We start from the raw sequence: 13835 nt of genomic DNA, 5'->3' as shown, positions 1-13835 counted from the left end.
ACACTCATGCTACAGGGAGGGGAAAAGAAAATAAATCCAGATTTTCTTGCTAGTAACAATGGCCGTCTTTTCAGGACTCCGCCATATTATCAACTTCCTGAAGAAGTAACTACATGTTAATTTATCACAAGAACAACACTAGCAGGTGGCAGTTTGAGCCATTTTCACTTGCAAAAAACAATACAAAAAACAACAGCAACAACAAAGAGCAAACAGGATATGTGTATATATATATATATATATATATATATATATATATATATATATTAGTGCTGGGCAATGATTAAAATTTTTAATTGCGATTAATCGCATGACATGCTGCGATTAATCGCATTGTTACGCGCAAAATGTCTCTTTCCTTTAAAAGAAGGCTTACGGCTTTCTAAAGAAAATGCAGTAAATTGTGATTTACAAAAACTACATCAGAGGTCTCTAACCTGCGACTCTGGAGCCGCAAGTGTCTCTCTGGACCTTCCACAATGCCTCTAAATCTTTCTTGTCATTAGGTTGGAAACCATGGACTTTTTTTTTCTTTTACATAATTTTCCACAAATATGTACATCCCTTAGAAGAAAGTCTATTCCTCTTTTTATAAAGATTTTATGTTTTTCTTTATTTTAAAATCTAAAAGTGGAAATAAAAATGTGGTTCTTCAAAAATAACAAATATCCTATGTTGGCCATTCATTTAAAATATATATATTACGTTGCCTTTTTGAAAAGTCTCGTAACATTTGCAGCTCTAAAGGAGTTTTATTTTGTTGGCTGAGGGAAAAATAGCTCTTTGGATTGGAAAGGTTGCAGACCCCTGCACTAAACACAAACAGATTCACCCGTAGTTTTCTCTTTAAACAGAGAGAGATTGATGTCCCCCTGGTCCCAGCTCCTACTTACTCAGTTCCACTTTTAACAGCAAAGTTCGCAATACTGGACTTGGACCTAACATTCCTCCAAACAGTTCATCAATTCATGTCATCATCACATTCAGAGAGCAACCACACCACCACAAACCATATCATACAGTAAACATCAATAATCTCAGGCCTCTTCCAAAATGTCAACCAGTACCTGCCTCTTCAGTTCAAATGTCACCAGTCACACTCAACATGGCACTTTTAAATATACGCTCTCTGTTAAACAAGTCTTTTATTGTCAACGACCTGATTTTAGACCACAAACTAGACTGTTTGTTTTTAACTGAAACATGGTTGGGTGTGGATGCACCTGTTGTTCTAGCTGAGGCCTCCCCACCAAATTTTAACTATTTTTTTTCTATAAGAACTGGTAGGAAAGGTGGTGGCACATCATCTTTAACCAATAACACTCTCACCACCAAACAGATTTTATTCGCTAATTTTACCACTTTTGAATATCACGCCATTGTTTTTAGCAGCCCTCCAATTTTATGTGTCACCGTTTATAGACCACCCCAAAAATGTGCTGCTTTTATTAATGAGTTTTCAGAATTTTTATCAATCATACACACAACGTACAACATGATCATTTTAACCGGTGATTTTAACCTGCACATAAATAATCCTTTAGACCCTGTTTCAAAAGAATTTTTAAACATTCTTAACTATATGGATTTTACGCAACATGTCAAGCAGCCGACTCACAACAGAGGACACACACTGGACTTGGCCATTACCTATGGCCTTTCTGCCAGTGTGTCCTCTGTTGTTGACTTGGCTGTCTCTGACCACTACTGTGTGTTTTTTAACATCACAGGTTTTATTCAGCGGGAGACCTCGGTGCGAACTGTGAGGAAGCGCTATCTAACCTCTGAAGTGGCTGCAAATTTTATCAAGGTTTTAGATAAATGTCCTCCTGTGATTTTACCTGCACCCTGTGATTTTATTGTTGAACACTTTAACAGTAAACTGAAGACAAGCCTCGACTCTGTTGCTCCACTCACTACAAAAAAGATATACCCAAAACTTATATCTCCCTGGAGGAATGAGGAGGTTAAAAAACTCAAAAGAAATTGCAGGGCAGCAGAAAGGAGATGGAGGAAAAATAAAATGACAATAAATTGTCAGATATTTTGTGAGCAACTTAAAATTTACAATAACGCACTAAGGAACTCAAGAAACATGTACTTCGCAAAAATAATCAGTAACAATAAAAATAATCCCAAGGTTCTTTTTTCCACCATCGATCACCTATGTAACCCTGATTTTAACAGCTCCCAGCGAACCCCAACAGACTCTCTCTGTGAGCAGTTTGCAGACCACTTCAGAGGTAAAATCAGTGCTATCAGATGTGGTATTTTATCCAACCAGAACACGAACACATCTGAGTGCTTGCTTTTACCTGACGAGACACTGGACAGTTTTGTCCTGGTTAATGCTGAGATCCTTGATAAAGTTTTCTCCACAGTAAAACCCACCACATGTCTTTTAGACCCAATTCCCACTTCACTTTTTAAATCATTTTATGGATTTTTTAAAGACGAGCTTTTATGCATGATAAATTGCTCTCTTCAGATGGGCGTTTTCCCTGCAGCCTTTAAAACGGCGGTGGTGAGGCCTCTTCTGAAGAAGAGCAATTTGGATTGTAATGATTTTAATAACTATAGACCTGTATCCAACTTACCATTTTTAAGTAAAATTTTAGAAAAACTGGTTTTTATTCAGCTTAATGATTTTTTAAATAGTAGAAATATCCTTGAGATATATCAGTCTGGATTTAGGGTGAACCACAGCACAGAGACTGCTCTCCTGAAGGTTTTAAATGATTTTAGGATTAACTGTGACTCACAGAACCTCTCAGTCTTGGTGCTACTGGATCTTAGCACAGTCTTTGACACAGTAGACCACACTATTCTTTTAAACAGACTGAAACACCCGGTGGGCCTCTCTGGTGCTGTTCACAACTGGTTCACTTCCTATCTCACAGACAGAACTTATATGGTAAGTTTGGATACATGCTCCTCTAAGATCCATAAAATGACATGTGGTGTGCCCCAAGGGTCAGTTTTAGGCCCTGTTCTTTTTAATTTGTATATGCTCCCTCTTGGCAGTGTCATCAGGAGGCATGGAGTAAACTTCCACAGTTATGCTGATGATACTCAGCTGTACATCTCCGTGTCTCCTGATGACACGAGACCAATGGATGCCCTTTTCGACTGTATTTTAGATATCAAATCCTGGATGGCAGAAAACTTTTTACAGCTTAACCAGGACAAAACTGAAGTTTTAGTCATTGGTCCTGAGGCTCAGAGAGAGAAACTCTTAGCTAAATTACAGGCATCAGCATTAAACCCATCATCTCAAGTAAAGAAGCTGGGCGATATTTTTGACTCTGAGCTTGGTTTTATTCCACATATTAAACATGTTACTAAAATAGGATTTTATCACCTAAAAAACATAGCCAGAGTCCGTCCCATTCTCTCTCGGGCCAACACGGAGATGCTGATGCATGCTTTTATCACCAGTCGTATTGACTACTGTAATGCCCTGCTCTCTGGTCTTCCCAAAAAGAGTATTGCACCTCTACAACTCCTACAGAACTCAGCTGCTCGTGTGCTGACGAAGACCAGAGGGCGGGCCCACATTACACCGGTTTTAGAATCACTGCATTCGCTCCCCGTGTGTTTCAGGATCAATTTTAAGGTTCTCTTATTGGTTTTTAAATGTCTTAATGGTCTTGGGCCTTCTTATCTTTCAGTTTTGCTTTTACCTTATGAACCCTTGCGGCCCCTGAGGTCTTCTGGTACTGGCGTCTTGACTGTACCTAAAGTCAGGACACATACTCATGGAGAGGCAGCTTTCCAGTGGTATGGTCCTCGTCTTTGGAACAGCCTGCCGGAGGAGCTCAGGGCTGCAGAGAATGTTAATGTTTTTAAGAGCAGGCTCAAGACCCACCTTTTTAATTTAGCTTTTACTTAATATTTATTCACTTTATTTTTATTTATTTTATTCCCCTAGCCTATTTATTTTTGTATGTTAACCCATTTTTATTTATTTTATGCTTTTATTCTATTTATATTATTTTTAGGTTATTTCCCCAGTGTTTCCTCGGAGGGGGCTCTCTGCACCGGGGGCTTTCATTGGCTGTGGCTGCTGTGGCTCTGTCCTGCGGGTTATTTCGGTCTAGTTGGGTGGCTCCTCTTCCTCTCAATTGGCCGTGTGCCCTGGGTCGGTGTCCTGGCAGTCGTGGCCTGTGAGCTGCTCCTGGTGCAGACGGCTCCCTGTGATAGTGTTTCCTTACCAGGCTCATCTGTGCTCAACCTCACATTAGTCTTTTAATATGTGCAAGTATGTGTGTGTGTATGTGTATGCTTGCTTGTACACAAGCGGGGAGGGAGGGGGTTATGTGTGGTGGTTGGGGTGGGGTGGGGTGGGGGGTGGGGTTGTTTTAACCATGGAAAGCACTTTGTGCTGCATTCATGTATGAAAAGTGCTCTATAAATAAAGATTGATTGATTGATTGATTGATTGATTGATTGATTGATTGATTGATTGATTGATTGATTGATTGATTGAGAAATATTTGCAATATGCAATAACTTCCATCCATGCACCTTTAGTGCTTCATTATCCAGATTTCTGGCCTATAAATTCTCTAAACTTTCATTTTTAGCTTGACTGCACCTGCAGCCTCCACTACCGGGAGTTAAGGGGTTAACATCTCGTTTCCGGGTGTAGCGTCTATGGCAAGCCATTTTAACATTTATTCCATATCCTTGATATCAAACATCAGTTTCCTTTACTAGCTTGCATTATGCAACTAGTTAACATGTGCTCACATTTTATGGGTATTTTTAATAGACTAGTGGAACTCAAAATCTGACTAGTAACAATTTTTTAACAACTAGTGACACTTTTGTGCAAGTAGTTTGAACAGAGGTTGTACTAGTGAGGCCACTTGCTATAATAGTCGGATAAAATTAATATCTAGTCAGCGTTTTAATGCACTAGTAGGACTTTGGACCAAACTAGTTGACTAGTATGTTTTACTAGTTAACTAGTGAACTGCACAATATCAGCATGTTAACTAGTCAACATATGGTCTTCTTCTCTAGTTAACTAGTGGCCAGCAATAATCTGCACTAAATTACCAGGTGAAGCCCAAATGTTTAACTAATTATCTAGTAAAGATAAAAAAGCTTACTATTTAATTAGTAAATGCCAATTTTGATCTTACTAGAGAACAAGTGTGACTAAAGATGGATTACTAGTTAACTAGTGAAGCCAAAATACCCTCTAGCAATACTAGTGAGTGACATACCTTCTCAGCTTGTGAACACCCGAGTGACAAAATCATCACTAGTGGACTAGTTAAAACATAGCACTCCCTAGTTCAACTAGTTGATTATATGCAAATAAATAGGTGGGGGAAAGGCTTATTGAGGCATCCTATTGGCTCCCCAGTTCAAAATTTAAAATGCCTACGAATCATATCTCCAGGATTTCATAACAGCCCACCCAGTTCATTATCATTTGAGATACTAGCTAACATGTGGTCCAGTGAACAGCAAATAGCCACCTAGTGGCTGCAAGTTGCAGCTTGCATGTAAACTTGTAAAGACAAAGGGCCAACTAGTTGACTAGTTGAAGTATACTTTGATGTTAGATGTTCACTAGTGAGATTAAAAAACCTAAACTAATTAACAAGCGAGGGTCTAAATGGTTACTAGTTAAACAAGTTGGTATCTTGTTTGATATTACTTGTTATCAAGTAACACATAAACTGTCTTTTACTTGTAAACTAGTTCAGTGGAAAAAAAGTATCTACACTACCAGTGAACCTAATGTGTGTCTTACTTGTTAACTAGTGCAGGGCATTTTTTCACTAGTCTTATTATTTTCAAAAATGTAGGGCTTTAGGCTGTACATGTTGCTAATTTTTCTGACATGTTGGACCTTTACTTTAACTTGTTGCTCCTAATTAAGCACAAGTACACAACTATAACGACTAGTGAGAGTTTGTTTTCAACATGTGTGTTTTTTGTCTCACTAGTTGATATCATAGATGAACTGGTTAACATGCATACCTTACTACTTCAATAAAACTGCTAACTAGTCAGCATGCACCAACAACTAGTCAACTAGCAAAGGGCTGCATGCGCCGCACATGTTAACAAGTGAAATGCTATTACTTAAACTAGTTAACTGGTTGCAGCACATGTTGACTAGTGTGCACTTTTGTTTGACTGAGAAAATTTGAATGTAAACTAGTGCAAAGGAAATGTTAACAAGTGCAAGAAAATGCTAACATGTAAAAGAAATGTCTTACTAGTAGCATATACTTATTCACAAGTGACAAGAAATGAATAAATAGTTAAAGGACATGTAACATGTAAGAAAAATGCCAACATGTCATGCCAAAGGCTTTACATGTTTGACAAATAGCCTGGCTGGTAGGAAACAACACTCTCCATTTGTTTACATGTGCAAAACAGAGAATAGGTGTCACTTATTTACTAGTCACTATTTTGGTAGCTTACTAGTTCACTAGCAAAATTGTAATTGTGTTACTTGTTAAAGAGTGAAATAACAAAAGTGGAACTCATAAACAATTTGTGCCCCACAAGCTAACAAGTAAATCTTTATGTCTTGCTTGTTAACTTGTAAAATAAAAAGTGAACCTCAGCTAGTCATCTAGTTGGCATTTTTGTCTTGATAAGTTGGCATGTAACCTCTTAAAACCGTATCATATTGCTAGATCAGTAAGAAAAGACCTTAGCTAGTGCAACTAGTAAGGATTTGGACCTATAGTTAACATGTAAACTGAAATAAGCTGCCCCTAGTTAACTTGCATAATCTTAAGGTCAGCATGGTTCACGTGTATATTGTATGTAAATTAAAGAGGCGGGAGAAGGATTCTGATTGGTCAGTGATCAAACTGTGTGCTTCAGTACCTTAAAGGGCCTTTTTCTAATAATGTGATATAATAATAATAATAATAATAATAATAATAATAATAATAATAATAATAATAATAATAATAATAATAATAATAATAATAAGGCAAGGCAAGGCAGTTTATTTGTATAGCACATTTCATGTACAGGACAATTCAAAGTGCTTTACATAAAACAAAGACATTACAGATATTTAGAATAGTAAAAGGCATCAACACATAATCACAATAAAATAATAAATTACATTAAAATGATTGAAAGCAAGATAAGTTAAAAAAAAAAAAGTTACCGTGCAGATTTCATGCATAGGCGCATGAGAAAAGAAAAGTTTTTAACCTGGATTTAAAAATGTCTACATTTGGGGAAAGTTTAATCTCCGCTGGCAGTTTGTTCCATTTGTTTGCAGCATAACAGCTAAATGCTGCTTCTCCATGTTTAGTCTGGACTCTGGTCTGGACTAGTTGACCAGAGTCTTTGGATCTAAGAGCTCTGCTAGGTTTATATTCTCTGAACATATCACAGATGTATTCTGGGCCTAAACCATTCTGGGATTTGTAAATGATCAGAAGGGTTTTAAAATCTATTCTGTGACTGACTGGAAGCCAGTGTAAAGATTTTAAAACTGGTGTGATGTGTTCAGATCTCTTAGTCCTGGTTAAAACTCTAGCAGCAGCGTTCTGGATGAGCTGCAGATGTTTAATGCTCTTTTTAGGAAGTCCTGTTAAAAGACCATTACAGTAATCCAGTCTACTGGAGATGAATGCATGGATGAGTTTCTCTTGGTCTTTCTAAAAAAAATCATAATAAAAATAATCATCATCATCATTATTATCACCAGTTGCTGTTTGTGTGCACAGTGACAGTGTGTGAAAACTATCATTAATTTATTTTTTAAATGGTTATGTATGTATTTATGTGAAGGTTTGTTTTATTTTAATATGCATGAATTGCTTTTGTTTTTTATCTGTGAAGCACTTTGTGTTGCCTTCGCTGTGAAAAGCACTTTATAAGTAGAGCTTTGATTTGATCTGATTTGATTTGATTTGATTTGATTACAGGACCACACCTTGAGTAAGAAGCAGCTCACTTTGCTCCGTTGTTATGTCAAGATGGGGTCTTGCAATAGGCAAATGACTCAGTTATGAAATATTAAGATACCAAAAATAAATTAATTTCAATTTATTGCTGTGTTGTGATAGGACAGTTAACTTTTGCATTCACACTTGAAACCACTCTACCCACTGACCACAGAAAACGTCTCCACAAAAACTGCACAGATTAGGACAGGATGGGGTCCACACCATGGCCACAGGAATGCAGTATGGTATCGGCCATGTCTGCCTTCAACTTCAACACTTGCTGTAGTTTACAAAAAAACAACAACTTTAACGCTGCATCAACGAGTAATGAAAAAAATGGTTTCTTTCCTTGAACTCCGCTATTCCCACCTCTTGATGAACAAGTGCAGGAAATTTGAAACTGAACTGGTGTTACTAGTCATACTAGTGTTACTAGTGGCACTAGTGTTACTAATTGCACTAGTGTTACTAGTCAATTTAACAAGGGAATTTCCTTACTAGTTTACTTGTAGGAAATTTGTGCAGTTTAAACTGCACTAATGTTACTTGTCATACTAGTGTTACTAGTTGCACTAGTGCTACTAGTTCTACTAATTCTACTAGTTGCACTAGTGTGACTAGATGCACTAGTTAAATTTAACAAGAAAAAGTTCTTACTAGTTTGCTTGTAGGAAATTTGTGCAGTTTTAACTAGTATACTAATTTAAATTAAAGTAAATTCTTCACTTGTAAACTAGTAAAATGTTAAAACTTCACTGGTATTACTAATGTTATTTGTGGACAGCAGATGAATGACGTAAGGTGCTGTAACAAGTGTTTTGATTGGTCAAAACACAATTATTTAACAGTTTTCTGAGAACCTGCTTTTAACAGTTGGTCAAGACTGAAGCAATATGTTTGATAACATATTGATAAGACATCATTATAAAGAACAACAGCCTGTCCGAAACATCGCATCGAAACACACAGTTGAACTCTGCAAAGGTCTGTGATCATGGCCGTTCTGATCAGATCACGTGACATCTTTACAGCAAAGAATAAGGAAAAGAAAGAAAAAAAAAAAAACAAGAAAAATTGGTCACCTTGAGGCTGCTCTCAGCTGCACAAGAAAGCACTTATTCAGTTTTTTTTTTTGTTTTTTTTTAATAGAGATATGATGGACCAGTGTTGCATTTCTCTCTATATTAGTAAATTTTTGCTATTTAACTTAACAAAATAAAATGATCTTTGGGTATTTTAATTGTAATAAGTAGTACATTTATTTTTAATTCCGATTTGATGACTTTTCTACATTTTGGGACTAATATGTTAGTAAAGAAAAGGATACCAAACATGTGTTTGTTAAACTTTTTTGGTAGTATAAAAATGCAAAGTAAACAGTATTTACAAAACCAAAATACAAATCAATATTTATGTAAAAAAATCTTGATTATGTGAATTTGGCTGTTTTTTTTTTCTTTTTTTGTTTTTTGTTTTTTTATGTTTACATATGTAAATAAGAGATTACTTTGCCTTTGCCTGGTGATCTGTTAAGGTTGAACTCTTGCTCAGTGATAGCTGGGATAGTGATAGCACCATCATCTCTGCGGATGGATGGATGCACGGATGGTATTACTTTGCCAATATATTTCTAGTACAGAAATCAGAACACCAGAGATGGTCAGGTTTAAAGATTTCATTTCTTGTTAACATGCTAGAGTCAAAGGTTTTGTTTTGTTTTGTTTTTTCAATGTTAATATATTTTTTGTTTATTCAGTTTTACAGAGAAAACTTGTTAAATAACATAAACATAACATGTTACCAACCTTTTTTTTAGTTATTAAAAACCTTGTGAATGAGAAATGACCAAGCTCCTTTCCAAAAGCTACTAGAACATAGACAATAAATTAAAACTAGAAAGATTTATGTGTGTAATAAAACTGAGTTTTTGATATATATGAGGAAAGAATTAATTTAAAGAAAAGGGTTTAAAGATTTGGATTGTCACATGACAGTTCCTGCTAATCATGTTTGACAAAATGAAATACATTTTGAAGTGACCAAACCAGCTAATTGAAGACCATTAATACTGTTTGTAAGTGGATACAGTATGTTTTCAGGTAATGATGAATTAAGGGGCAACACTGCAGGTAGCAGAGTAAAAGTTCTACTAAAAGACAACACCAATAAACATTCTCCAGTAAACCAGCTTTTTCTGCATTAAATTTGTAGATTTGTCATTAGAAATTTAAATGATGTAAACACAGTCTTCATTGTACATTATGAACAAAGAAGCACAGCAAGCCATCATTATTTCACAAACTTTGTAAGTAGTATGTGATTATTGTTATTTGTGTTCTTACTTTGAATTAGACTATCTTTATTTCCTTTCTAGATATTTTCATTGACAACATGTTTTTTGACCAAGTTAAAAAGGAACACAGGGAAACTTTCACAGATGGTGAGCTGTTGTGTTTTTTCTGCTTATATCAGAAAACGATAAAACTGCTTTGTGTTTCAGTGTTTAAAAACAGCTAAAAATAAAAACACAACAGTAACCCTTTTAAAGCCAAAAACCATGTAACATGTTTTATTTGGCTGTGCTGAATAAAATAACTTATTTTTGTTCTACATGTTTCGTCAGGCTTTCCTCTGCAAACACAGTGGAAATGTGTCGGGCTTTAACAGGTTAAATATCCACTGGGTGGAGCTCCAGCTGGAGATCCAATCAAATCATTTTGCTTACACCTCTCCCCGCCTCCTGATTAGCATTCAGTGCAACTAGTGTATCTAGTAACAGCTTAGATCTTTACTTGTCAACTAGTAAGCATTTATGGTACATTCAAATAACTAGTAAGATCAAACCATGCTTTAACTAGATAACTAGTAAACATGTTGGACCTCTCTAGTTGACTAGTAGTGTAAGATTTTTATTTAACTTGTGTAACAAGTAGACATTTTGGATTTTACTAGTTAACAAGTAAGCCTTTTTGTCACAACAAATAACTAGCTAGACCAAATAGGCTTTATCTAGTTAACTAGTAAACATTTTAACATCTACTAGTTGACAAGTAAGCCTTTATGCCTTTACTTGTTAACTAGTAGGCATTGTCATGCTCACTAGTTAACTATCCCAGGAAGTTATAAGTTAGTAGTTAACAAGTAAACAAAATTTTTTTCTTGACCTGTGCACGTGTTAGAGTTTTTGTATCTCACTAGTTAACAAGTATGGCATACAAAGTAAATAGTTCTGCTCATGGGGCCACTAGTGCATGAAAAAGCCAACTAGTTTTTTTTTTTTAAGGAGCTTGTATGGAGCTTTGTTTTACTAGTACAGCTTCTGTTGTAACTAGTAAAACAAAGTGTCACTAGTTGTTGAAAAATTGTTGTCAGATTTTGAGTTCCACTAGTCTATTAAAAATACCCATAAAATGTGAGCACATGTTAGCTAGTTTGTGCATAATGCAAACTAGTAAAGGAAACTGATGTTTGATATCAAGGATATGGAATAAATGCTCAAACGGCTTGCCATATATCACCCAATTCTGTGTTTCACCTTGTTAGTCAACTTCACACCCACTCAGTAAAACCAATTTTACTTATTCATGGAATATCATCATTTACATAGCATCATAGGTGGGCTGGTCAAACTGGCATCACAGGTGGGAAGAAATTGAATAAAATGTCCATTATTCAGTAATCAAGTATTAAATTTTATTTTAAATAAGTGTAACACAGAACCATTGTAATGTGTTTGTAAATGAAAAGTGAACAGCAAGACCACAGAAGGAAAGGAAACATAATGATCTCAACCAAAGTTTCCAAAACATGTTGTCTGTGATCGTTGGCAGAGATAAATTCCTGACAAGAGTTTCTTCCTGTTCGAGGCATCAACTCTTGCTTGATATATGTGACAAACTGCCACATTTTTAAGGTGCTTCTGCCTCATGCAGTTGTAAAGCCAGATCTTTAACCAGCTCAGTGCCGGTCAAAAAGACCTCTGACTTCAGGCAGCATGCCTCTCAAGATGTCTGGTGTTTGAACTTTGGAAGCTCTGATAAAGATTATCATCATTCAAACATTTGTCACAAGGCTTAATGTCATAATTAACATGTTTATTCTTTAAACCTCACCTCTGAGCCTCCAGCCTCTTCTCCTCCAGCATCTTCTACTCTCCCTCCTCTAGTTTCTTCTCCTCATTTTCATTTCATTTCATTTTCATTTATTTATTTAGCACATGTTAAAAAACACAATACAAAAATTATTTATATAAAAACATTACAAGTTCAGGGAGAGGCAGAAAACCCATACAGGCTTATTTTAAAGCCTCCACCTCAAAGTTACTTTACAGAAGAATTACATTTATGTTAATTTACAATTTATACAATGTAAGTTACAGTTCCACAAACCAATGAGATTTAATTAGAACTTTTTTCAAGCATTTCTTATAAGATTTTAATAATCTATTACTTTCCACCAGATGTGAAAATTGTTTCCATAATATACAGCCTCTGTATCTTAAAGAAAACTGAGCTCTGGATGTGACATATTTAGATACATAAAAGTGTTGTGATTGACGAGTATTGTACCTGTGAACCTCTGCATTTGTTTTAAAATAAAGTGTAAAATGTTCGGGGATAGTACTTGGATGGAATTGCATTTTATACATGAAGAAACAAATTTGCATAATATTGAGATCATAAATATTAACAATATTAAGTTTGTAAAATAAACCATGGGATGGAGTCAGAGGCTTAGAATGAGTTGCAATTCTAACAAAACGCTTTTGAAGGATCAAGATTTTATTCAAAGCAGATGGATAGGTGCTTGCCCAAACAATATTGCAATATGACAAATAAGGATAAATTAAATTGTAATATAGAGTAAGTAGCATTTTGTATCAACCAAACGACTAACTTTCCATATGATTCCTATTGATTTATGGAGTTTCCTAGTAACCCAATCAATATGTTCCCTCCAACTCAGGTTCTCATCAACAATCCTCCAGCTTCTTCTGCTCTCCCTCCTCCAGCGTTTCCTCCTGCATCTCTACTATCCATCACCTAACAAAAATATATTGGTGCATGACATGAACAGTGGGACAATTTGGGATGCAACATTAATCAATGTTGATGATACGGTTATAAAAGAAAAACTTAGTTTCACAATTATCATTAGTTTGAGTATAAAAAAAAATCACATTTGTATATATTGTATGTTTACCTTTTAATAATAATAATAATAATAATAATAATGTAATAATAATGTAATGATAATAAATTTTATTTATAAGCACTTTCAATAAAAAAAAAAAAAAAAACACTTTACAAGATTATCATGAGCTTTCTAAATGATGAGGAGGATCTTAATGTGGATATGCTGCTTTATGGAGCCAGTGAAGGTGTTGCAGGATGGGTGTAATGCATTTCTCTGAGTAACTTACACTTTGACTTTTAAAGAAGTCTCTTATGTCCCCCCCCCCCTTTTTTTTTTAGATGGCTGTGCCTAATTACCAAACACACATACGCACACAAGCACATGAGCACATGGACACAGATTCAAACGTTAATGTAAATATAACTTCTGATACTACAACCCTTTCAGCTGACGTGACCCACAACTTACAGCAGCATATTAACAAGGGCTCACTCCTGACGGCAGACTAGCTTACCGGTGTACAAGCAAGGTGGAATGACAGCGGGGACAGCCAATCACACAAGAAACAGCAGAGCCAATGGAAGAGTTTGTGGGCGGTCTAAACTAAGGGAAACACGCTTTCAGCTTGAGCGGCCGTTTTCCGCTTGGTCCTAGTGCTGGACCGGTCTCAGTTAACTATAGCAAAACATTAGTGTTTTTGGACAGTAAAAAGTGCAGAGGACCAAAACAGCCTTTTGAAAAAGTGCAGGT

Source organism: Melanotaenia boesemani, chromosome 8 (assembly GCF_017639745.1).
Source record: "Melanotaenia boesemani isolate fMelBoe1 chromosome 8, fMelBoe1.pri, whole genome shotgun sequence".
In the NCBI taxonomy this organism is placed as follows: domain Eukaryota; kingdom Metazoa; phylum Chordata; class Actinopteri; order Atheriniformes; family Melanotaeniidae; genus Melanotaenia; species Melanotaenia boesemani.
The sequence above is the reverse complement of the archived record's forward strand: the minus strand, read 5'-3'. Positions refer to the sequence as shown.